This window comes from Canis lupus, chromosome 4 (assembly GCF_011100685.1).
Source record: "Canis lupus familiaris isolate Mischka breed German Shepherd chromosome 4, alternate assembly UU_Cfam_GSD_1.0, whole genome shotgun sequence".
NCBI classification, from domain to species: domain Eukaryota; kingdom Metazoa; phylum Chordata; class Mammalia; order Carnivora; family Canidae; genus Canis; species Canis lupus.
The window spans coordinates 62769927-62794925 of NC_049225.1; the positions used below are offsets into that span (position 1 = coordinate 62769927).

Consider the following 24999-nt stretch of genomic DNA (forward strand, 5'->3'; position numbering starts at 1 on the left):
AACATTTCCACCATCTACTAGTATCATGAGAACCACTGTTGTTCAGGAAGAAACCTGATGTTTCCTCCACTAGAGTTAGTGCTTAGTCAAGGCCTTGGCTCTTTTATTCTCTGATGAAGAAGAATATAAGTTAGAAGTAATACTTTTTCCTTGTAGCATTCTCTGAACACATTAACAAAAATTATCTGATCAGCAAAGCTATGCTTAGTAAAGAATAGAGAATTAAGAGGATAAATGTACTGAGCATTTTCTTTGGAGGCCATCTGGAGAGGACTGTCAGGGCCAGTACAGGCAGGCCTGAGTGGAAGGTCTTGGGCAATTAGGGCCTGCGGTAACTTCCAAGATGGCTGCCAGTGATTCTTGCTTCCTGTTAGTTGCACTCTTATGTTGTCTCTATGACTTTGAATGAGGGTTGCTTTTGTGAACCAGTAGAATACTGTGGAAGTGACTCCCAAAACTAGGTCACAAGACATTGAGGCTTCTGCATTAATCACTAAATGAATCATTCTGGGGAAAGTCAGCTGCTGCGTTGTGAGGTCACTCAAGCAGTCCTTCACAGAGTTTCTTATGGTGAGGAACTGAGGTGTTCTGCCAACAATCAGCACTAATTTGCCAGGTATCTGAATGAGCCACATTGGAAGTGGATTTTCCAGCCTTACTGAAGCCTTCAGGAGACTATAACTCTGAATGACATCTTGACTTCAACATCATGAGAGACCTGAAAGTAGAACTACTCAGCCAAACCACATCCAAATTCCTGGCCTACAGAAACTGCATGAGATAATAAATATGTGCTGTTTTAAGACATTAAGTTTGGGGTAATCAGCAAGAGATAACTAATACAGAGCCCAGCATATGGTGCTAGATTCCTGGAGAAAAGAGCAAAGTTAAGGAAGCATGTATTCAAAGGGAAGATTAGAGATGCCAAAGACAGATACTTTTCTTACACTTTATAAAGGGGATAGAGATGGGGCTGGGAATGTTGGTGGGTGAGAGGAAGAAAATTTAATATGCAATTCCCAGAGTATGTGAAAGAAAGAAAAAAGGCAAAAAGGATGGATGTTAGTTTAGGAAGGACTCCTGAATGAAAAATTTGGAAATGCATCTATATTTCAACAGTAGGGAGGTTTTGAAAATTGATTTTTATTTGAGCATCATTTGGATTTCATCAAACAGTAGAGTCATAGTAATATAGGTAAAAGAAGTCTCCAGAGATTCTTTAGGCCTTCCCCTCCTTCTCCAAGATTCTAGTTAAAGACCAAAGACAATCTAACCTTTTAAGTCAACATGCCAATGAAAACAGCAGTTTCCAAGGCTTGGCAAAAGGTTTGATATTTATTTAAACAAAAAGAGGCTCTTTCTAAAATTATCTCCAACTATATGAAACTATGAGTCACTTTTGTACCTCTAGAAAGAACTTAAATGACATATATGAGCATTTAGGTAAGAAGCTTTGTATTAGAGATTAAAAATTTTTAAACAAATTGCTTTCTTTTCACATGGTTTTATAACTATGAACGTCTTATATGTTTTTAGTTGGGGAAAAGAATGAGTTTCTTTGGAAAGGGGCAAGGCAGGAAATCAGTAATGATTCATACCACTTTTTCACATGCTTCTCTGACGAGTTTTAATCACAAATCTGTGTCCACTTGTATAACAAAAACATTAAAAGAGGGTGTTTTAAACTGCTTCTTTTTATTAACCATGTATTTGGTCTTGTAAATAATACACGCAAGGACATCCTTGTTACGTCAGTTGGAAAACAGTGATTAACCACCTAAGCTGTATAACTAGGAGACAAGGATGTCTTGCAATTTTATATGTACTTCTTAAATAGCTATGTGTTTTCTCTTGTGCTATTTAATTTGATTTAGGTACTTTAAATTTTAGAATTCCTTTAATTGTTTTTGAATGTTAATGATCATTTCTATCTTACTCTACATTTGATGGCAATTTTTAGGACTCTAAAGATAATTTTCTATGCCACAATAGTCTTTTGAAAGAAGGGCACATTTATTTGAAAGAAATACACTGTTATTTTTAAGCTCCCTTGATACGGTTTTACTTTGGCTTTCACTTAAGTCTAATTCCTTTTCCCCTTTGTTTCTATTGGGATGAGATAATCTTAGGTTTGTAGAGTCTTGTGTTGGAAATGACTATGACTACACAGACATAGCATAATATTTAGTAGGAAGAAGAGAAAGAGAAATATCATTAGTAACGTTCACTAACCATTTGAAAATACTTAAGTCCTACATAACCAGAGAGGAAAATGCCTCTTAACATATTTATTATTAACTTGGGTGGCTGAAACATAGTATGTGCACAAAATTATGAACCTAAATTGAATAGGAAGAGAGGAATGGAATTTAAAAATTATGACAAGTGGGAGAAATGGTTAAGGAGGCTAGATGCATTAACAATGGCAGTAATATAGGACATTTATGAATAAGAAAATTACTTCGAGGTAGACAGCTCAACAGATGAGTAGGATAGCATGTGAATATAGTACATACTTCAGTAGGAGCCTATGGAGTTGAGCAGGGATTGGAGATCTTTTTCTGTAAATATTTTAAGCTTGGGGGCCATAAAGTCTTTGTCATAACCGTTCAACTTGGCAGCTGTAGTTGAAAGCTGCCATGGATAACATGTAAATGAATGGATGTGAACGTGTTCCAATAAAACTTTATCAGCCTGAGGGCTGTAGTTTATCAATTCTATTCTATAGTATATAATTTTTTTATTAACTTTTTTGTAGATCAAGAAATTGCATAATGTTTGCAGCAACTTCTGGGAATCTAAATAATGCTAAATGCTTAAAAATGTATATGGAAGAGTCAAGGGACACTGGAAACTGCAGAGATTTTTGTGGGTAGGAATAGAGTTGACTCCAGTTGACACTACCTTGAGTACATCTGCTGCAAATACCAGGGAACCACTTGGGAGAAAAATCAGTGTCTGTGACCCATTCTGTTTTCATTTCAGTGAATATTTCAGCACATAGCCTGTGCTGAGGACCTACATAGATGCCCTTTATATTGGCATTGTTAGGAGCCTTCCAGGTCTGATAGCCAGCATATCTCCCAGTAATCAGGAGAGATGATGTTCAGTTCTATTTTAGTTAACACAAACAGACAAGCTAACAAACAAACACAAAACATCTCCTTTTGATGGTTTGTAATACTCTTAAATGTCCTGAGATAGAAGATGGAGCCCTTGACACCTGGAGGGGTGATGGTGGAGAAGAGAAATCTGCATTTATACTGAGATGTGATTAAAACAGGGCTAACTTAACCCTCCTACCCCTTATCAAGTGGAAGAGGAGTAAGATACACCCTCTATAATATTCTTTGACTTCATAATTCAATTCCATTGTAGGACTCTATACTAAGAAAAATCTTAGAAAGACTGCTAAAGATTTATATATAATATTTTAATTTTAGTTTCATTTATTAAACCAAAAATGTAAAGAGGTTAAATATCCAACAGCAGGAAAACAGGTAAATATGTTATGCTACATATGAGACAAAATAATATATCCTTTTTTAAAAATAAAGATTTATTTATTCATTTTGAGAGAGAGAGAAGAGTACAAGTGGGGGGAAGGGCAGGAGAGACTCTTCCAAGTAGACTCCTTACCGAGTGAGGAGCTCTGTTCCACAACCCATGAGATCATAATCTAAGCTGAAACCAAGAGTTGAATGCTCAACTGAGTGAGCCACCCAGGCATCCCTAATATGTTGTCTTTTAAAACTGTTTTTTGAAGACAATTTTATGATAGGCAAATTCTTAATATGATTTTAAGTGAATAAAGAAGAAGACATATGATCCTAATTTTAAAACTTTTAATTCCAGTATAGTATAACAGTTTTACATAAATTTCAGGTGTACAATATAGTGATTCGGTGATTCAATACTTAAAGTAGTCATCAACTTAGGTTCCTGAGTGACAATGAAGAGCTGAATTCCCCTGCTGACCTGAGTACTCATCTAGAACTGTCACTTAAGGGAAAAAAAATGCATATCTATGGTGCTCATCTATCATGGTTGTGCCTAATAGAAAAATAAGTCCATGTGAAACACCCACTGGGGATTGCCAGAAACATTTGGTTGGGAGCAGAGATGACGTGTTTTATGGGAACCCAAAGATGTTCATAAATAAATAGGAATATAAACTAAAATTTATAAAATTAAAATTTTAGTTATTATTTATGTTACCACGTTTGCATCCACATGTTGAGGTCTCAGGAAGCTTGGGCTAACACGTATTTTAAAAATTTTATACTTTAGCATATATTATATTTCTTAATTGGGAGAGGTAGTGAAAAAGACAAACATATACATGAAAAATTGGAAAATATAAGTAAATTAAAAAATAAGGAGCAAAGAAAGCATAGAAATATAGTAAAGTATACATTGTATAGAAGGTAGAGACCTAGTAAAGATACGAGGCACATAAGCCACTGTGTCTTACATAGTTCCTGAAAACTGAGTGTAAATTAATTCTGATTTTACTATCAACCAGGTGATTAGTTAAATGATTAACACACCAATTTCTGATATGTGCAAATGTTTCCTTTGGCAATTAGTTCTGAAAGAAATTTCTCATTGGATTTTCACATAGGAAGCAATGTCCTTAGCAATATCCGCAAGAAAATACCAGAAAGGGTTTCACAGTGCTGCCTCTAGGTTAACTAAAAAGATACTGAATCAAAACAAATCTTAGGCAGAGAAAATCAAGAGAGTTGGAGGTGCACCTTGACAACAGAACATGGGAGATGATGGCCCCACTTGATCCGGGAATTAAACCTATATCTAGAGAAATGGTTGGAATCTATGTCCTTCAAATTGTCTTTATTAATATCCTTGCTCTACAGGAGGCTTTTTTTTTTTAACATGTTGAGCAGCAGGTTATTTTTAGGAACTTTCCTAGAAACTGCTGTAAACTCTCATTTTTTTTTCCATTTGCCCACATAACTGCTAGAAAATATTATCTTTTCAGTCTTGTGAGATTACCTCTTATTGACAGAATTTAATCCAGAGCCGAGCCATAGTTAAAAAGGATTTTGGGAAATTTATATCTGGGCATTTCCCTTGCGATAGTAAGAACATAGAGGAGGAAGCTATAATGTGAAATGGATAACAGACCATCTAGAACACTGCAAAATATTAGGTGGCAGATCTCCAATGGCAAGTCAACAAATAGAAAAGCAAACCAAATTGCCAACAATAGGTAGTTATTATTTTTTTTAAGATTTTATTTATTTATTCATGAGAGAGAAAGAGAGAGAGAGAGAGATAGAGAGGCAGAGACACAGGCAGTGAGAGAAGCAGGCTCCATGCAAAGAACCTAACGCGGGACTCGATCCCGCATATCCAGGATCATGCCCTGGGCCAAACCACTGAGCCACCCAGGGATCCCTTATTATTTGTTTTAAAATCACCTTTAAAACAAAATTATATGTAGGGATGCCTGGGTGGCTCAGTGGTTGAACATCTGCCTTTGGCTCAGGGCATGATCCTGGGGTCCTGGGATTGAGTCCTACATTGGGCTCCCCATGGGGAGCTTGCTTCTCCCTCTGCCTGTGTCTCTGCCTCTCTCATGAATAAATAAATAAAATCTTAAAAAAATTAAATGTAGAAATATTTGTATGTAAATGCAAAGGAAAAAAATACACACCAGTATGAGAATAAAAGTTTGGGAGTAGGATTTTATAGGACCAAAAGAGACTTGTACATTATGTTATCTGAAATTCATGCATATATGGTCAATTAATTTATAGCAAAGGAGCCAAGAATATATAATGAAGGAAGGACAGTCTGTTCAGTAAACTGTGTTGGAAAAATTGGACAGCCACAAGCAAAAATGTGAAACTAGACCACTATCTTATACCATACACAAAAATTAACTCAAAATGAATAAAGACTTGAACATAAGATGTGAAACCATAAAACTCCTAGAAGAAAATGTAGGCAGTAAGCTCCTTGACATAGGTTTTGGTGATGATTTTGTTTTGTTTTGTCTTTGTTTTTTAAAGATTTTATTTATTTATTTATTTATTTATTCATGAAAGACAGAGGAGAGAGAGAGGCAGAGACACAGGCAGAGAGAGAAGCTGGCTCCATGCAGGAAGTCCGATGTGGGACTCCATCCCAGGACTCCAGGATCATGCCCTGAGCCAAAAGCAGATGCTGAGCTGCTGAGCCACCCAGGTGTCCCGATTTTTTAATCTTATACCAAAAGCAAAAGCAACAGAAGCAAGAATAAACAAGTAGGACTAGGTCAAACTAAAAAGCTTCTGCACAATAAAGGAAGCCATAAAAAAAATGAAAAAGCAAAAAAAAAAAAAAAAAAAGAAAAAGCAACCTATTGAATAGGAGAAAATATAAATCATGTATCAGATAAGGGGCTGATACCCAAAATAGATAAAGAATTAATGCAACTCAATAGCAAAAATCAAATAATCTCATTAAAAAATGGGCACAAGACAAACTGTGGAAGGAGCCTCGGTGTCCATCGAAAGATGAATGGATAAAGAAGATGTGGTTTATGTATACAATGGAATATTACTCAGCCATTAGAAACAACAAATACCCACCATTTGCTTCAACGTGGATGGAACTGGAGGGTATTATGCTGAGTGAAGTAAGTCAATCGGAGAAGGACAAACAGTGTATGTTCTCATTCATTTGGGGAATATAAATAATAGTGAAAGAGAATAAAGGGAAGGGAGAAGAAATGTGTGGGAAATATCAGAAAGGGAGACAGAACATAAAGACTCCTAACTCTGGGAAACGAACTAGGGGTGGTGGGAGGGGAGGAGGGCGGGGGGTGGGGGTGAATGGGTGATGGGCACTGAGGGGGCACTTGACGGGATGAGCACTGGGTGTTATTCTGTATGTTGGCAAATTGAACACCAATAAAAAATAAATTTATTATAAAAAGATAAAATATTGTGCTATACTGTTCTCATCTAAAAAAAAAGGTCACAAGAGCTGAATAGACTAAAGAAGACATACAGATGGCCAACAGGTACATAAAAATATGCTCTAAGTCATGAATCACCAGGGAAATGCAAATCAAAATCACAATGAGATATCACTTCACACTTGTTAGAATGGCTGTTACCAAATAGACTAGAAATAATGTGGATGTGGAGAAAACAGAACTCTTGTGCACTATTGGTGAGGATGTAAACTGATGCAGCCATTATGAAAGCAATATGGAGGTTCTTCAAAAAATTAAAAATACAAATATCATATGATTCAGAAATTCCATTTCTAGGTATTTATCTGAAGAAAACAACTCAAAAAGATATATGCATCTCATGTTCATTGTAATATTATTTACAATAGCCAAGATATGGAAACAGGCTATGTCTATTGATGGAGGCATGAATAAAAAATGTAGTATGTATTTATACATGCATACATATATGCATATACACAATGGAATATTATTCAGCCATTAAAAATATTGAAATCTGACCATTTGTGACAGCGTGGATGGACCTTGAGGGCATTAGGCTAACTGCAATAAGTTAGAGAAAGACAAATGCCATATGATTGTTCTTATATGTGGAATCTAAATCACGACAATAACAAGAGACAAACTCATGAAGAACAGATTGAAGATTGCCAGAGGTGGGGAGCTGGGGGAAATGCGTGGAGTTTTTGTTTTTTAATTACTTTTTAAAGTTTATTTAATTTTTTTCAGTAGTCTCTACGCCTAACATGGGGCTTGAATTCACAATCCTCAGATCAAGAGTTGTCAGTCAAGTGCCCATTTTTCAGTTTAAATAAATTGAATAATAATAATAAAAGAGGAGATTAATTTCTTATTCTACATATCTCACCATACAACAGGCATCGAACTCATGGTTCACTCACAAGCTTTTAAAATGTCAGATGCCAAACAGGACATTTATGATTAAGAATCTGGGTCTGGAGTTGTCTACTCAAAACTTGAGTTGGAACCAATAACAGCTGATGTTTGAAAGAAACAAAATTGAGTCAACTAAAGAGAATAACTAATCCCATGGATTTAGGCCTTAGAACCTTGGGATAGGTAATACATCTGGCTCAGAATAATTCATACAGATGAATTTTCTAGTTGTGATATGCCATTCTTATCATTTCAGTTACTGTCTCTTGTCTTTGGAAGATGGGTAACATTCATTCAGTTGATTTAAATTTATTTGGTGCTCATTATGCTGGTTGTGATTATCCTGTTATATTTAATGAATCTTGAGAGAGGACTATATATATATTTGTTCATGTTAAAAGGAGGGCCCCTATAGCTACATGTGGGGCCCCAGGTACATTAGAGCAGTCAGGTAATATATCCCTTTCAATATATTTCATTTAAAATTGTAATGCCTGGAACATTCAGTTAAAAATGTTTTTTTTATGACTTGTTAATTTTAGCTATTCTCACTCGTGTAAAGTGGTATCTCATTGTGGTTTTGATTTGTATTTCCCTGAGGACAAGTGATGCGGAGCATTTTTTCATGTGCTCAGCCATCAGAAAGGATGAATACCTACCATTTACATCAACTTAGTTGGAACTGGAGGGTGTTATGCTAAGTGAAGTAAGTCAGTCGGAGAAAAAAGCTTATCATATGATTTCACTCATATGTGGAATATAGAAATAGTGTAAGGGACCATAAGGGAAAGAGGGGGAAACTGAGTAGGGAAAAATTATGGATGAAGACAAACTATGAAAGACTTGTGACTCTGGGAAACAAATGGAGGGTTGCTGAAGGGGAGGTGGTTGGGAGAATGGGGTAACTGGATGACGGGCATTAAGGAAGGCACATGATGTGATGAGCACTGGGTATTATAGTATATGTTGGCAAATTGAATTTAAATAAAAATAAATGAAATATATTTTTAAAATATGAAATTTTGTGTATTCTATAATTAAAAAAATAAATGGAACTATCCTGGGTTAAGTAGTACCTTAACATAGTAATAGCTTAAACTACTAATTTCTATGATAGGATATTCTGTGATTACTCTGAAGTCAATGAATGGCAGAAAACTTTAGTTCAATTTTTGCATTAGCACTATATGATATGACTTTGGAAAAGTAATTTCATTTCCTTTTTCTTTTTTTAGGATTTATTTATTTATTTGATTTTAGAGAGAGAGAGAGAGCATGAAGTTCAGAGACAGAGGGAGAGAATCTTGAGCAGATTCCGTACTGAATATGGAGCCTGACTCAGGGCTTAATCCCATGACACTGAGATCATGACCTGAGCTGAAATAGAGTCGGACGCTTAACCAAATAAGCCACCCATGTACCCTTAATGATTTGATTTTCTTAGAACTCTGTTTTCCCAGTTGCAAAATAAGGGATTCTATTAGAGAATTTCTAAGATCCCTCTCAGCATGGATAGCCTATGATTCTAGGATTTGTTAGAAATATTAGAAGCATGGAATAGTTCTAGGTGTGTGAGAGGAAAAGGCACAATATTGCTGGTCTTTGGGAAGCAAGAGGAAGTGCCCCAAATTACTGAGGATTCAGAAATTTAACCTGTGAGCAGTTGATGGTAACTTTTGCATACAGTAAAGTTTTGCTGAAGTTCAGCTTTCTTTCTCTTTCTTTCTTTCTTTCTTTCTTTCTTTCTTTCTTTCTTTCTTTCTTTCTTTCTTTCTTTCTTTCTTCTTTCTTTCTTTCTGTTGTATTCATTTGTTATGAGAGATGCACAATGAGAGGCAGAGACCTAGGCAGTGGGAGAATCAGGCTCTCCTCAGGGAGCCTGATGTGGGACTCAATCCCCAAAGCTGGGATCACACCCTGAGCTGAAGGCAGACACGCAACCGCTGAGCTACCCAGGTGTCCCATGAAGTTCAGCTTTCTTTCTATAAGACACTTGAAGTTACCCAGAGATATTTATTCTTATGTCTATGAACAGGGATTATATTCAGATAGTTTGTAACAAAATTACTCTATGTGCTATCTTTGGAGGGCATCCTTTCTGATTGTTTGGGTCAATTCTTGTATGGATTGTTGAATACTAATCCTAGCCATACATCATACTTATACATCTAAAGAGGTATATATAGTCCTTTCTTGTTTCCATTAGGAAGAACCTAGATGTTGAGTCTTAAGGTTTTACCATTTTCTGCTATTAGGGGATCAAATTTTGCAAGCAGTTTATGTCAGAGCTGAAGATCCACCTCTCAGGAATGAAAGACTGAAAATGAAGGTGAATATCTTTCCAGTAAAAGTGAAACTAGACTTCTTATTTATACAATCCAAGGAGAGTAAATACATAAGGGCCAAATATATCAGTTGAAAGAAGTCTATTAGTAAAAAAGCATATTAGCAAAATTAGATGTAATGATCTAAGTTTTTTGTTATCTTTGTAATAATGATATACTTTCATACCATTTCTTGGGCAGTATTATTAACTTTTGACATTTACTAAGTATCATTTATGTCCTCAGTACTGCATGCTATATAACAGAGTCTTTTAGAGATGGTATTATAAAAAAATTCTAAGAAACATACTTACAAAGACTGATAACCCATGCATTGGGGCCAAAAGGGGATTTTGTATGTTCACGATAGGAATAGTCAATATAATTAAGATGTTAATTTTTCTCAGATTGATTTAGAAAGTCAACTCAAACCTCCAGTCAAAAATATCAGCAGACTCTTTTCTTCTTCCTTTCCTTTCCTTTCCTCTCCTCTCCTCTCCTCTCCTCTCCTCTCCTCTCCTCTCCTCTCCTCTCCTCTCCTCTCCTCTCCTCTCCTCTCCTCTCCTCTCCTCTCCTCTCCTCTCCTTTCCTTCTTTTTCCTTTCCTCTCTTGGACAAACTGATTCTAAACTTTATGTGGAAACGCAAAGGATCTAGAGGACAAAAATGGAAGACATACAACCATCTAATTTCAAAACTTATGATGAAACTCCAGTAACCAAGATAGTGTGGTATTAGTTTAGTGTAAAGATAGACAAATAAATAAGTGGTACAGAATAGAAAGTTCACAAATACACACCATGCATATGTGGCTAATTGATTTTCAGAAAAGGTATTAAAACAACTCAATGAGGAAAAAATGATCTTACTTCACATTATATACAAAAATTAACTCAAGATAGATCACAGACCTAAAGAGCTAAAACTAGAAAATTGCTAAACAAGAACACGTGAGGGCAACCCCGCGGGCGCAGCGATTTAGCGTCGCCTGCAGCCGGGGGCGTGATCCTGGGGACCCGGAATCGAGTCCCACATCGGGCTCCCTGCATGGAGCCTGCTTCTCCCTCTGCCTGTGTCTCTGCCTCTCTCTCTCTCTCTTTCCCTCTCTCTCTCTGTGTCTCTCATGAATAAATAAAAAATAAAATCTTAAAAAAAAGAACATGTGAGAAAATCTTACAAAACAATTCAAATGGTGAGCTTTTTGAGGCTGACCCACTCCATCATTTATCATTTATCATTTATCATTTATCTCTTTTTCCTCAGTACCTAGCACAGTGTCCAGCCATAGGAAGTATCCAAGGAACGCTGGAACTCAGACCTAGATTTGTTCTTGTATTTCACATCCTTGGTGTATTCTCTCAGGGTTAGGTTCCACCCCTTTATACTGCACTAGTGGAGAACCGGGAGCTGCATAAGCCTCAGCCCCCAAAGGAATTTGCTCACAGCACTTCTGAAATGAAAGAAGGGGGTTTCCCAGTCTTGGCCCATAGTTGATATCTCCTCAGTTCCTAACTGATCCTACTCTAGATTGGACCTGGTAATGCAACCTCGTTGGCCACCCAGGTTGAGACTCTGAGAAAATACAGTGAACTAGAGTGCTGAGGGTTATCAGTGAAAAGGTGGTTCATCCCAGGGTAATAGTTGTTCCACAGGATTATAGTGAAGGGCACTTAAATTACCATAAACAAGTAAAATATTTATTTTTAAAGAATGCACAGGAAGGACATGATGCTATTTCTTAAGAAGGGGAGACTTTGTTCATTTCCTGTTCTCTGAATTAGAGATCTCTAATTTTTTTTACTCATAACCTAGACAGGTCCTAGAAATACTGTAATTGAGAACTTTTTTGTCTTTCCTCCTTTTAAGTCTCACCATTACGCTAGCTATTTTCTAAGCACTAGTGGCATCTTCATTTAAAACTTTAACTAGGGACACCTGGGTTACTCAGTGGTTTAGCATCTGCCTTCGGCTCAAGGAGTGATCCCAGGGTACTAGGATCAAATCTGTCCCACATCGAGCTCCCTGTGGGGAGCCTGCTTCTCCCTCTGTCTGTGTCTCTGCCTCTCTCTCTGAAATAAAATCTTAAAAAAATAAGACTTTACCTAATCTAGTCTGCATTGGAGTTAACACTAGATCTGAGTCCTCCTGGGGATCTGTTGTCATTTAGCAATAGAAGTCCTATTTTTCAACAGGAATATATGGACCGTGGTTTCTCACCATGCTCAGAAAAGCATAAAGAAAAAAAAAAGCATAAAGAACTCACCTTGTCCATTTTTGAACTTCAGATCCATATGCCCTCTTAGTAGTATCCTAAGCTTCACATCTTTTTTCTTGATAGAGTTTCATTCCCTTCCCTTGTGGTTTATACATTATTTTGTCTTATAGGAGGAGATGCTTTACTTGCAAGCATACCTTTTCTTCATGTATCACCAAATGAGTACTGCTAGATAAATTACTTTTAATTCAGGTCAAGGTTTACTCTTAAAACTAGAGGGCTTCATCCAGAAGAGGGCCTATTCCAGGATCTAGAGTTATTTTGAACACTCTCCACCATAAGTTGGCACTTGGCTAAGTCTACTCCTTATGCTTTAATGGTTATATATGAAAATCATTTGAGCAAGATCTATGATAATTATTAGATTGTTATATTTGAAGAATCCCTGATAACTAAGTAATTTATTCCTTTCTCCAAAATGACTGCATTTATCTGCTTGGATGTTGTATAAACATTCATTTAATTTTGAGAGTAAATTAGCAAAGGATTATCTTCAGGCAGCTAGAGGGGTGCATGTGTGTTTGTATATATATATATATGTATATATATATATACATATATATATATATGCATAAAGCATAAGAACCTGAATAAGATTTTATTTGTATTTTTTGTTATTGGTTCCCAGGAATAGAGGGTCTTATGAATTATAATTCTTATGAATTTTCCCTCAAGGGAAAGTTACACAATTATGATTAAAATGTAGCATTCAGAGAGGTCTATGTTAAGCATTCCTCAGCTTTATCAGGGATACCCTGAAAAGCACAGTGGCAGGAGTAATTTTTTTTAAACTATGCCAACCTGGAAGGGTTCTACCATTTACTTTTTGATATAAACAGATTCTGTCCAGCACTTACCAACAACTTGACCTACATTTTGTAGTACAACAAAAAATTTCAGTGAAAAATAGAAACCAAGAGTTCTGGATTTAAAGCTAGAAATATTTAAGACAGGGAGTGTTTATAGGTACTTCTTTCTGTTTATCATCTTAAAATAGATGCAGTACCAATGAAGGTTCTAGGATTTTATTTTGGCCCACATTTAAAATGTTCTGAGTAAATGCATGTGGTTTACTTTTGCAATGTTTACAGAGCACAGTCAAATAGCATTTAATGTCTAGGGTTAACCTCAAAATATTATCTGTTTTACTGAAGTAGAGTGTCGTATCCTGAGCAGGGCAGGACAGTAGGTGCATTTATTCTGTGAAATTTTTTCAAAGCCAGTTCCATGAACTCTACTGAAACTCCAATCCTTAGTTCAGTGATAATTATTTATAGTAAATGGTATTTATTATTCTCTTATGTTTGGACTTTGGGTAGAGGACAGATACTGTTGAATACATTGAAAGGGTTTCAGGAAAATAAGGAAGGAAATTTCTTTTCCTTTTAATAATGCAGCACTTGTAGGAATGTAGGCTATATGCTTTAGGCCAATGATCAGTTATGCCTAGTTATAGACAGTGATGATTTTGTTGGGCCAATTGTCTGTTATCTCAAGAATAGGGAAATATGCCTGGGCAGGGGGCTGCTGGGGATGTTTCTCTAACCTTTCCTCAAAGTAGGAAGCTATTGGGTGTTGCCTGGTACTACCTCCAACTCTGAGGAGACCTTACTTTTTCATAAAGATATGGAGCCTTTCTTTATAGGATTCAAATTCTATTATGATGTTCTCTAGTAAAAAATTACAGAAAACCTCAGAGTGTCTGCTGGCTCAGTTGGTAGAACATGAGACTCCTGATCTTGGGGTTGTGAGTTCGAGCCTCATGTTGCATACAGAGATTACTTTAAAAAAATAACAGAAAATCTCCTTTTATGTAAGCCCTTTCTTGTTGACTAGGGACAGTTTCTCATCTTCCTCTATTCCTTTTAACTTTGAAATATATAGGGACTCTATTTTCCCTTTATTTTTTAATTAAAAAAAGATTTTATTTATTTATTTGTCATGGAGAGAGAGAGAGAGAGAGAGAGAGATCGAGAATGCATAAGCAGGGGGAACAGCAGGCAGAGGGAGAACAGGCTCCCTGCTGAGGAAAGAGCCCCATGTAGGGCTTGATCCCAGGACCCTGGGATCCTGAACTGCTGGGATCCTAACCTGAGCCAAAAGCAAGTGCTTAGCCTACTGAGCCACCCAGGAATCCCTTTTATTTTGATTTTAAACCAGAAGGAAGTAGAGATAGAGTAACAGAAGAACAAATTTCTAAATAACAGAGAAGCAGCTTCTTTTATAAGGCTGAATTTAAAACATTCCCCTGAGTTTTTGGCTAGGGCATTTTTGGGCTGCCTGAACATATTTACCAGTCCACTTGCTATGAACAAAGTCACCAGTATGCGTTTATGGATGCATCTATTTCCTTTTTGTCTGTGTCATCAGGCCATGAGAGCTCTTTTAGCTTAGTTACTTAAAGTCAACGCACAAAAACAAATTCTCATAAAATCGACTGGAAAAAATTAGAGAACCCATAGCTGATTAAACATCTTATTAGATTAATCTATAAGAATTTAGATACATGTAATTATACATGTTAATTTGTATAAGGATTAGTGTTTATAGCATTAAATAAATACTGACCCACCCAAGTGCAAAGCAAATCAGTTTGAGAGCAAACTAAATGTTTTTTGGAGATGTTTTCAGACATACCTCAGAATCTACTGCTTGGTAACTTTTGCTTAAATGTGTGTATGGTGGTTATTTTATATGTCAACTTGACTGGGCTAAAGGATGCCCAGATAACTGGTAAAACATTATTTCTTATGTGTCTGTGAGGGCATGTTTTTAGAAGAGGTTAGCATTTCAGTTGGTAGGTTGAATAAAGAAGATTGCCTGCACCGAAGTGGATGTGCATCTTCTAATACATTAAAGGCTTGCATAGAACAAGCCAATAGAGGAAGGGTAAATGTGCTCTCTGCTTAAGCTGGGATATCCATCTTCTCCTAACTGTGGGCATCAGCACTTCTGGTTATCAGGCCTTCAGATAGGGACTGAATTATACCACTGGCTTTCCTGGTTCTTCAGTTTGTAGATAGCAGATTATGGGTCTTCTCAACTTTCATTATTGCATGAGCCAATTTCTATAATAAATCTCTATATCTATATCTAATCTATCTTACTAGTTCTGGTGTGTGTATGTGTGTGTGTTTTCAAGATTTTATTTATTTATTCACGAGAGACGCAGAGAGAGAGAGAGAGAGAGAGAGAGAGAGAGATGCAGAGACACAGGCAGAGAGAGGCAGAGAGAGAAGCAGGCTCCATGCAGGGATCTGATGCAGGACTTGATCCTGGGACTCTGGGATTATGCCCTGGGCCAAAGGCAGATGCTCAACCACTGAGCCAATAGCCTTCCCTGTTTTCTGTTTTTTAGAATCCAGATATAGCACATAAGGTATAAACAAAATCACTCAACCTTAAACCCTCATTTTAGGGATGTCTACTGGTTTATTTTCATTGTTTTTTTGAAAAGTAAAGTATATTACAGTGAAGTAAGACATACTCTGATTGTGACTTTAGAAATTATTTATACGTTTATTGGAAATATATCCAATTGAAACAACATAAAAGTTCAACACTAAGGCATTGGTTATATATATTAAGATGATTAATATAATATTAAGTTGTTTAATAAATATAAATATAATTAAAATAGTATTGCCAATAAATATTTACTAATATAGAAATATCTTCATAAAATATTGCTAAACTTAAAAAGTCCACTTAAAACAAATAAGCATATATATTGTAACACTCAAAAGAGGGAAATTTACATACATAAGAAAAGTTCTAGAATAGCATTATTCTATTTAAATATATTACAAGTCACAAATGCATTTAAAGTTTTCTAGTAGCCACATTAAGACAAGTGGAAAGAAATAATTGAAATTAATTTTAATAATATATATTAATGGACAAAATATATATTTTTTAATAATAAATTTATTTTTTATTGGTGTTCAATTTGCCAACATACAGAATAACACCCAGTGCTCATCCCGTCAAGTGCTCCCCTCAGTGCCCGTCACCCATTCACCCCCATCCTCCTCCCTCCTCCCCTTCCACCACCCCTAGTTTATTTCCCAGGGTTAGGAGTCTTCATGTTCTGTCTCCCTTTCTGATATTTCCTACCCATTTCTTCTCTCTTCCCTTCTATTCCCTTTCACTATTATTTATATTCCCCAAATGAATGAGACCATATAATGTTTGTCCTTCTCCAATTGACTTATTTCACTCAGCATAATACCCTCCAGTTCCATCCACGTCGAAGCAAATGGTGGGTATTTGTCGTTTCTAATGGCTGAGTAATATTCCATTGTATACATAGACCACATCTTCTTTATCCACTCATCTTTCGATGGACACCGAGGCTCCTTCCACAGTTTGGCTATTGTGGCCATTGCTGCTATAAACATTGGGGTTCAGGTGTCCCGGAGTTTCATTGCATCTGTATCTTTAGGGTAAATCCCCAGCAGTGCAATTGCTGGGTCGTAGGGCAGGTCTATTTTCAATGGAACAGAATAGAGAACTCAGAAGTGGACCCTCAACTTTATGGTCAACTAATATCCGATAAAGGAGGAAAGACTATCCACTGGAAGAAAGACAGTCTCTTCAATAAATGGTGCTGGGAAAATTGAGCATCCACATGCAGAACAATGAAACTAGACCACTCTCTTTCACCATACAGAAAGATAAACTCAAAATGGATGAAAGACCTAAATGTGAGACAAGATTCCATCAAAATCCTAGAGGAGAACACAGGCAACACCCTTTTTGAACTCGGCCACAGTAACTTCTTGCAAGATACACCACGAAGGCAAGAGAAACAAAAGCAAAAATGAGCTATTGGGGCTTCATCAAGATAAGAAGCTTTTGCACAGCAAAAGATACAGTCGACAAAACTAAAAGACAACCTACAGAATGGGAGAAGATATTTGCAAATGACGTATCAGATAAAGGGCTATAAAGAACTTCTTAAACTCAACAGCAAAGAAACAAACAATCCAATCATGAAATGGGCAAAAGACATGAACAGAAATCTCACAAAGCAAGACATAGACATGGCCAACATGCACATGAGAAAATGCTCTGCATCACTTACCATCAGGGAAATACAAATCAAAACCACAATGAGATACCACCTCAACCAGTGAGAATGGGGAAAATTAACAAGGCAGGAAACCACAAATGTTGGAGAGGATATGGAGAAAAGGGAACCCTCTTACACTGTCGGTGGGAATGTGAAATGGTGCAGCCACTCTGGAAAACTGTGTGGAGGTTCCTCAAAGAGTTAATAATGGACAAAATATTAACTGACAAAATTATTAATGATATTTTATATATTTTTGTATAAGAGAATATTTCACATGTTTTTGAAATTCACTGGGTATTTTACCATTAGAGCACATTTCAGTTTGGACTAGATATATTTCACATGTTCAGTAGTGTCATGTGGCTAGTGGCTACCATCCTGAACTATGCAAAACTAGAAGAACATGCATCAAAAAATTAATAGTGGCTGTCTATAGATGGTAGAATTATGAATTTATATTTTGCTTACTTATATTTTCTAGTTTTTACAATAAACATCTATTACTTTTATAATAAGTTTAAAAAATCCATGTTTAAATAAGTGTTTCATAAAGTGTGGTGAAACGTCCATTTGCTTATATCTCCAAGAAGTCCTCTAATGGAGGAAGATATAATAATCTGTGTTTACAAGACAGTTGAAGTTTATGAATTGAGACTCAAATCAGTACTATAGGTAGTCAGGGGACTGTATATGTGTGTGCATGTGTGTGAATGAAGATGGTGTGTGAAGAGCTTTCTGTGAACCCTGACAATTCCCACAGTCATGCATTGTGGCAATTCCCATAGGATACATGGTGGCCCTGAGGCATGAGCAACATAGCCTTTCATTGAGGATCATTAACCTGAAGTGATAGTCCTTAACATCAGTCAGTTCCATTTTTCTTCACTGGAGTATCTTCATATTTGTTAGCCCAGAATGACCCACTGTACTAAACACAAAATCAGGCTAGATAGTTCTTGGGTTGAGTTCTAGAGGTTAAACATGAATATTTCAGAGCAGTTGGGGCCAGTTTCCCATCAAAAGTAACCTCTTGGGAATTTGGAGTACTCAAGTATTAGCCAAGTTAGGGTCTAGTTCAATATTCCTCTGAAATGACACACTGGAATTATTCTGTCAGAGGGAGCTATGGAATGTACCCTACCACGTGATCAGAAAGCCCTGAACTGTAAACAGTGAAACTTTTAGAATGCCAAATGGAGTCATATGGAGATCAGTGACACTTTATATGCTATCATCTTAGTGGCCTCATAACAAACACTGTATTCATTAAAATTGCACTTGAGGTACCTTGACCTATGTCAATGATGGGCTAAAATATTGGACTAAATAATTTCTAATTCATTTGGCTTTTATTATACTAAAGTTAATCATAAAAACTCATATGGTATTAATGCCTGTGTCATAAGTCCTTTATCAAATTTCTACCCACAATTCATTATTAATTTTTCAGGAGATTCCCAGATGTTCTGGGGATGGAGTTATGGCAAACATGAACTGGTTCCCCAAGGTTATGCTTAGAGCAGTTTGAGCCAATCTGACAACCTCATGTGCTTTTAAGTATAAAGCACCTGCCAAGCCACATGTGCACCAGACCACTGGAATTCCCTGGCATTGTTTTCCTGAGCAGGAGGCTAAGGTAGTGGGGTACTCATAAAAGCACTCAGTATTTCTTTCTTTTTGTTTTAAAAATAGAACATTTCTACAAAATAAGCCTCATCTCTGGTTTCCAAACCATAAAATTCTGAAGCAAGTTCTTTTAGGAAGTCACTGTATTTCTGAATGAAACTTCATCACTAAGTCCCATCATCCTTTTCTTTTTTTTTTAATTAAATTCAATTTGCCAACATATAGTATAACACCTAGTGCTCATCCCATCAAGTGTTTTCCTTAGTGCCTGTCACCCAGTCACCCCATCCGCCCCCCACCTCTCTTTCTGCAACCCTTTATTTTCCAGAGTTATGAGTCTCTTGTGGTTTGTCTTCCTCTCTAATTTTTCCTCCAGTTTCCCTCCTTTCTTTTATAGTTCCTTTCATTATTTCTTTAATATTTTATTTACTCATGAGAGAGAGACAGAGACAGAGACAGAGACACAGAGAGAGAGACAGAGAAACAGAGAGGCTGAGGGAGAAGTGGGCTCCGTGCAGGGAGCCTGATGTGGACCAGATCTCTGGTCTCCAAGATCACACCCTGGCTGAAGGCAGCGCTAAACCGCTGAGCCACCCAGGCCGCCCCGCTTTCACTATTTCTTATATTCCACATATGAGTGAAACCATATGATGGTTGTCCTTCTCTGATTGACTTTTTCACTCAGCATAATACGCTCCAGTTTCCATCCATGTTGAAGAAAATGATGGATATTCATCCTTTCTGTCTCATCATCCTTTTCAACTGTTGCAACTCTCTGCAGAGAGTCTGATGATCCTTAGCAAAACCATTTTACTTAGTGAAGATACTAACGTAAAATTAAGGAGATACAATACCTTTATTTGGGCCACAGGAATTAATTGGCATTTTTTAGCCCCCTCCACCCCCCTTTTTTTTGACTTAATGGCACAGTAGCTATGACACTTAACTGCTCTGTTCCCTGTAATAGAGAACAGGGGAATGGAAAAATTAGTCTCTCTTCTCTACAAGTATAGTCACAGAAAACTTATAACCTATCAAGCCTAGGACTTGGAAAAGATAATTGGGTGATCCTTGTTTACTAAAGATTTTGAAACTACTTCATATCAATTTAGGTAGGCCAACAGCTTTAATGCAAGTGTTGGGTAGGGAATAGGTGGGCAGTATCCTTCCTCCACACAGTCATTCAGAAGTCCAGGACAATGGAGGCCTTGCCAATTTCAGTATGCAGATGATCCAGGTTTCCCACTAGGGGAATAGGGCAGAGAGGAAAATGCATAGGAGAATTTTATGGACTGGAATTGGACATGGCATGTAACATTTCCACTCACTTTTCATAAGTTAGTATTCATTTATATAGTCTCACCTAACTGCAAGAGAGACTAGGAAATGTAGTCCCTGGCTGGGAATCAATTTTCTTTTATTTTTTCTTTTTTTTTTAAATTAAGATTTTATGTACTAATTTGAGAAAGAGATAGAGAGAGTGCAAGAAGAGGGGAGAGGGAGAAGCAGGCTCCTGGCTGAGCAGAGGACCCCATCTGGGTGGGGCTTGATTCCAGGACCCCGGGATTATAACCTAAACCAAAGGGAGACACTTAACCAAATGAGCCCCCAGGTGCTCCTGGGAATCAATTTTCAAATAATCTTTACACTATGGATGAGGGGCCATAAATTTTTGCTTGACAATTAGTTAGCTATCACTGTTTAATGCTCTGCCCTTTTCCTTTTGAGAAATTTAGGCAGATGAAAAATTAGAGCTAACAGATTAAAGAGAACAGATCATTTCCCCCAGGAATAGCCTTAATGATGGTACCTTCACCTCAGCTGTACACTGTCTCCATGAAACTTGCATAGAAGAGATTGAAGAAGAAAGGAGATGGGAGGAAAGAAGGAGAGAAACACTGAGGGGAAAAGATGGAAAAGATAGTAAAAAAATATGATGAGGTGATAAGAAGATAAGATTGTACTACACTGGATATTCTTGGGGATTAAAAAGAGTTTCCAGCATTTTACATCTCTCTTATTTCCTTATTGTGCCAGAAGACAACTTTAGGTAAGCTGGGCTCTGGGTTCCCTTTACTACAGACATGTTCTAGTAATAGTGGGTTAGTTGTTTTTATCACTACACTAATGAAAAGATAATCCATTTGCAAATGATTTGCAAACTACACAGGATTATCTGATTGTAATTATGATGGGTTTTAGCATTAGACATAATACACATTTTTAAAGGTTATATTGCTGGGCTAAATGAGAAAATCACAATTTACTGATTGCAATTCCATTTTACTAAATAATGTATTGATGTGTAAAAATTCATATAGGTAAAGACATACATCCTCAGTGTGTAGCTTGATGGATTTTCACAAAATGAATGTCAAGAAACATAACATTACCAGCATCCAGAAAATCCTCCTGTGCCTATTCCTTGTCATTATACTCTCTTTCTCCAGAGATACCTTAACTTTCTATAATTCGAATTATATAGTATGGATTTTTTGTGACACAATTTATATTGTTGCATATGGCAGTAATTTGTTAACTATATGTATATTCTCTCTCTCTCTATATATATATATGTATGTAATATAGTCATATATATTCAAGAGTATTTTTTTTTGTTTCCAGTTTTCAGCTATTATGAATAACTCTGCTAGGAACATCTTTGTACATGTCCTGTTGTCTACAGAGGTACACATTTCTATTCAGTATTTACCTAATAATGAAATTTATATCTCATTGAATAGGCAGATATTCTCTTTCAGTAGATACAGCTAAGCACGTTTTCAAAGTGGCTATAATAATTCACCTTCCCAGTAGCAGTGTATTCAAGTTCCAGTTTTTCCACATCCTAGCCAGCACTTATTGTTAATCTTCTACTTCCAGTCACTCTGATGGATATATAATGGTTTCAGATTTTCTGGTGATTAATGAACTCAAGAGCCCTTTCCTATGTTTATTAGTCATTTGGGTAACTTCTTTTGTGAAGTGCCTGCTTATGTCTTTTGTCAATTAAAAAAATGTTACTTTTTTTTTTTTTAAACAGTAAAAAAATGTTTTTCTTATTGCTTTGTAGGAATATGTCATCTGTTCTGGGTATGAGACCTTGGACAGATGTCTACATGCACATATCTTCTTTCATTATTTGGTTCATTCTTTTTTTAATAGGTCTTTAAATATACAAAAGTTACTAATTCCACCATCATTTTCTTTAAGAATAATGCCTTTTTGTGTAATGTTTAGGAAATCTTAGGGTGCCTGGGTGGCTCAGTTGGTTAAGCATCTGACTCTTGATTTTGGCTCAGGTCTTGATCTCAGAGTCGTGCAATTGAGCCCCATGTCAGGCTCTGCACTGGGCGTGGAGCCTGCTTAAGATTCTCTCTCTCTCTCTTTCTGCTCATGTATACTCTCTCTCTATTGAAAAAAATCATATTACTTTAATAATGTATAGAGTATACTTTTTTAAAGGACTTTTATTGTGCCACCTTTCATATGTAAATACACAATCAAATTAGAATTGATGTTTTAATATGGTATGAGGAAAGTTCAAGCTTAATGCATTTTGAGTCAACTGGATATCCAATTGACCTAACATTATATATAGAAAAGACTCTTTTTTCAACACTTGTAGTAGTGCCGTGTTGTCTTGCTCAGATTCCCGTTTACCAGGTAGTGCATCTATGCTGTCAGATGCTGTGTCAACAGTTCATGGCTGATGCTCAGACAACTGGTTCTTTTAAAAAAAAAAAAAGATTTTATTTATTCATTCATGAGAGACACACAGAAAAAGGCAGAGATATAGGCAGAGGGAGAAACAGGTTCCCTGCAGGGAGCCTGATGCAGGACTGGATCCAGGACCCTGGGATTACAACTTGAGCCAAAAGCAGATGCTCAACCACTGAGCCACCCGGGTGTCCCCAGCTGGTCGTCTTTTAATGGGAACCATCTACCCCTGGCAGTTACATCTCCACTGAGGATGTTCCTGAGCCAGTGAATGATGAATGTAGGAGCATAAAAGCCTGGCTTTTTTCCTTGGGAAGGGTTAACCTGTGTTGGGTTTATGCTTCTGAGCCTCATCCTGTGGATTAAACTATAGCTAGCTTTCATCAAAGACTGCACCTTTGCGTGCCTCCTTCTCCTTTCCTAATTCTGCCTAATTCTCTCTATATAGAATTTTTTTCCTGAAGGGCATTGTCTCAATAAATCATGTATACTACAAACCTGGAACGAGACGAAGGCAGAATCGAAGCCGGGCACAGGCAGTGGACGCGGTCCCACCGAGAGCCGAAGATGCAGTGAACGTATACTCAACGACCGTCACCATTGATAACCTAAGTCGACATGATATGCTGGCCTGGATCAATGAGTCTCTGCAGCTGAATCTGACAAAGATTGAACAGTTGTGCTCAGGGGCTGCCTATTGTCAGTTTATGGACATGCTATTCCCTGGCTCCATTGCCTTGAAGAAAGTGAAATTCCAGGCTAAACTAGAGCGTGAATACATCCAGAACTTCAAAATACTACAAGCAGGTTTTAAAAGAATGGGTGTTGACAAAGTAATTCCTGTGGACAAATTAGTAAAAGGAAGTTTCAGGACAATTTTGAATTTGTTCAGTGGTTCAAGAAATTTTTTGATGCAAACTATGATGGAAAAGACTATGACCCTGTAGCTGCCAGACAAGGTCAAGAAACTGCAGTGGCTCCCTCCCTTGTTGCTCCAGCTCTGAACAAACCGAAGAAAACTCTCAGCTCTAGCAGGGCAGCTCCACAGAGGCCCATTGCAACACACAGAACTACTGCAACCCCTAAGGCTGGCCCGGGTGTGGTGCGAAAGAATCCTGGTGTGGGCAACGGGGATGATGAAGCAGCTGAATTGATGCAGCAGGTCAATGTATTGAAACCTACCATCGAAGACTTGGAGAAAGAGAGAGATTTCTACTTTGGAAAGCTAAGAAACATTGAATTGATTTGCCAGGAGAAAGAAGGGGAAAACAACCCTGTATTGCAGAGGATCGTGGACATTCTCTATGCCACAGATGAGGGCTTTGTGATACCTGATGAAGGGGGCCCACAGGAGGAACAAGAAGAGTATTAACAGCCTGGACCAGCAGAGCAACATCCGAATTCTTCACTCCAAATCATGTGCTTAACTGTAAAATATCCCCTTTTATTATTCTTAGAGGACTCACTGGTTTCTTTTCATGAGCAAACAGTACCTCTTCTTAAAGTGCACTTTGCAGAAGTTTCACCCCTTTTCCAATGAGTTTGAGTTAGGAGCTTTTACCCTGTAGCAGAGCAGTATTAACATCTAGTTGGGTCACCTGGGGAACAGAGAGGCCGACCATGGGGCTCACTGTGTGGATGCTGGTAACACTCACTGCTGGAGAAGGTGCTTTTATGTCATACACTGAGGTGGAGTCCTCAGTAGAGAAATGTAAAGACTGATTTGAATTTCAAGCTAATGTGAAATCTTGGCAGAGAACGTTTTAATAAATAAATGCCTTAAGAGTATTTTTAAAAAATAAATAAATTATGTTTACTACAAACCCTATTTCAGGCTCTGTTTCTAGGGAACTTAACCTAATACATTTGTTTCTAGAAGAGGGACGTACACTCTAAGAATGGGATCCCAGGTTGGATCATTTTCTGTCAGTATAATAGAAATGCCTCATCATCAGTTGCAATAATCTATTATGATATGTAGTAGAAGTACAACTGTTGAGACTTCTACCTGTGGTGAATGGGAATGTGTATAGGGGAAGAATTTGCACTGGCTTGTTCAGTATCTCTGGCATTTGGAAGGTAGCAGAGAAAGA

The 24999-nt window shown here is 37.1% G+C and overlaps 1 pseudogene; it reads left to right on the forward strand.

Annotated features, from left to right (window-relative positions):
• The first annotated feature begins 1287 nt into the window (after positions 1-1287).
• Positions 1288-24362, forward strand: LOC612377 (annotated as a pseudogene).
• The last annotated feature ends 637 nt before the right edge of the window (positions 24363-24999 follow it).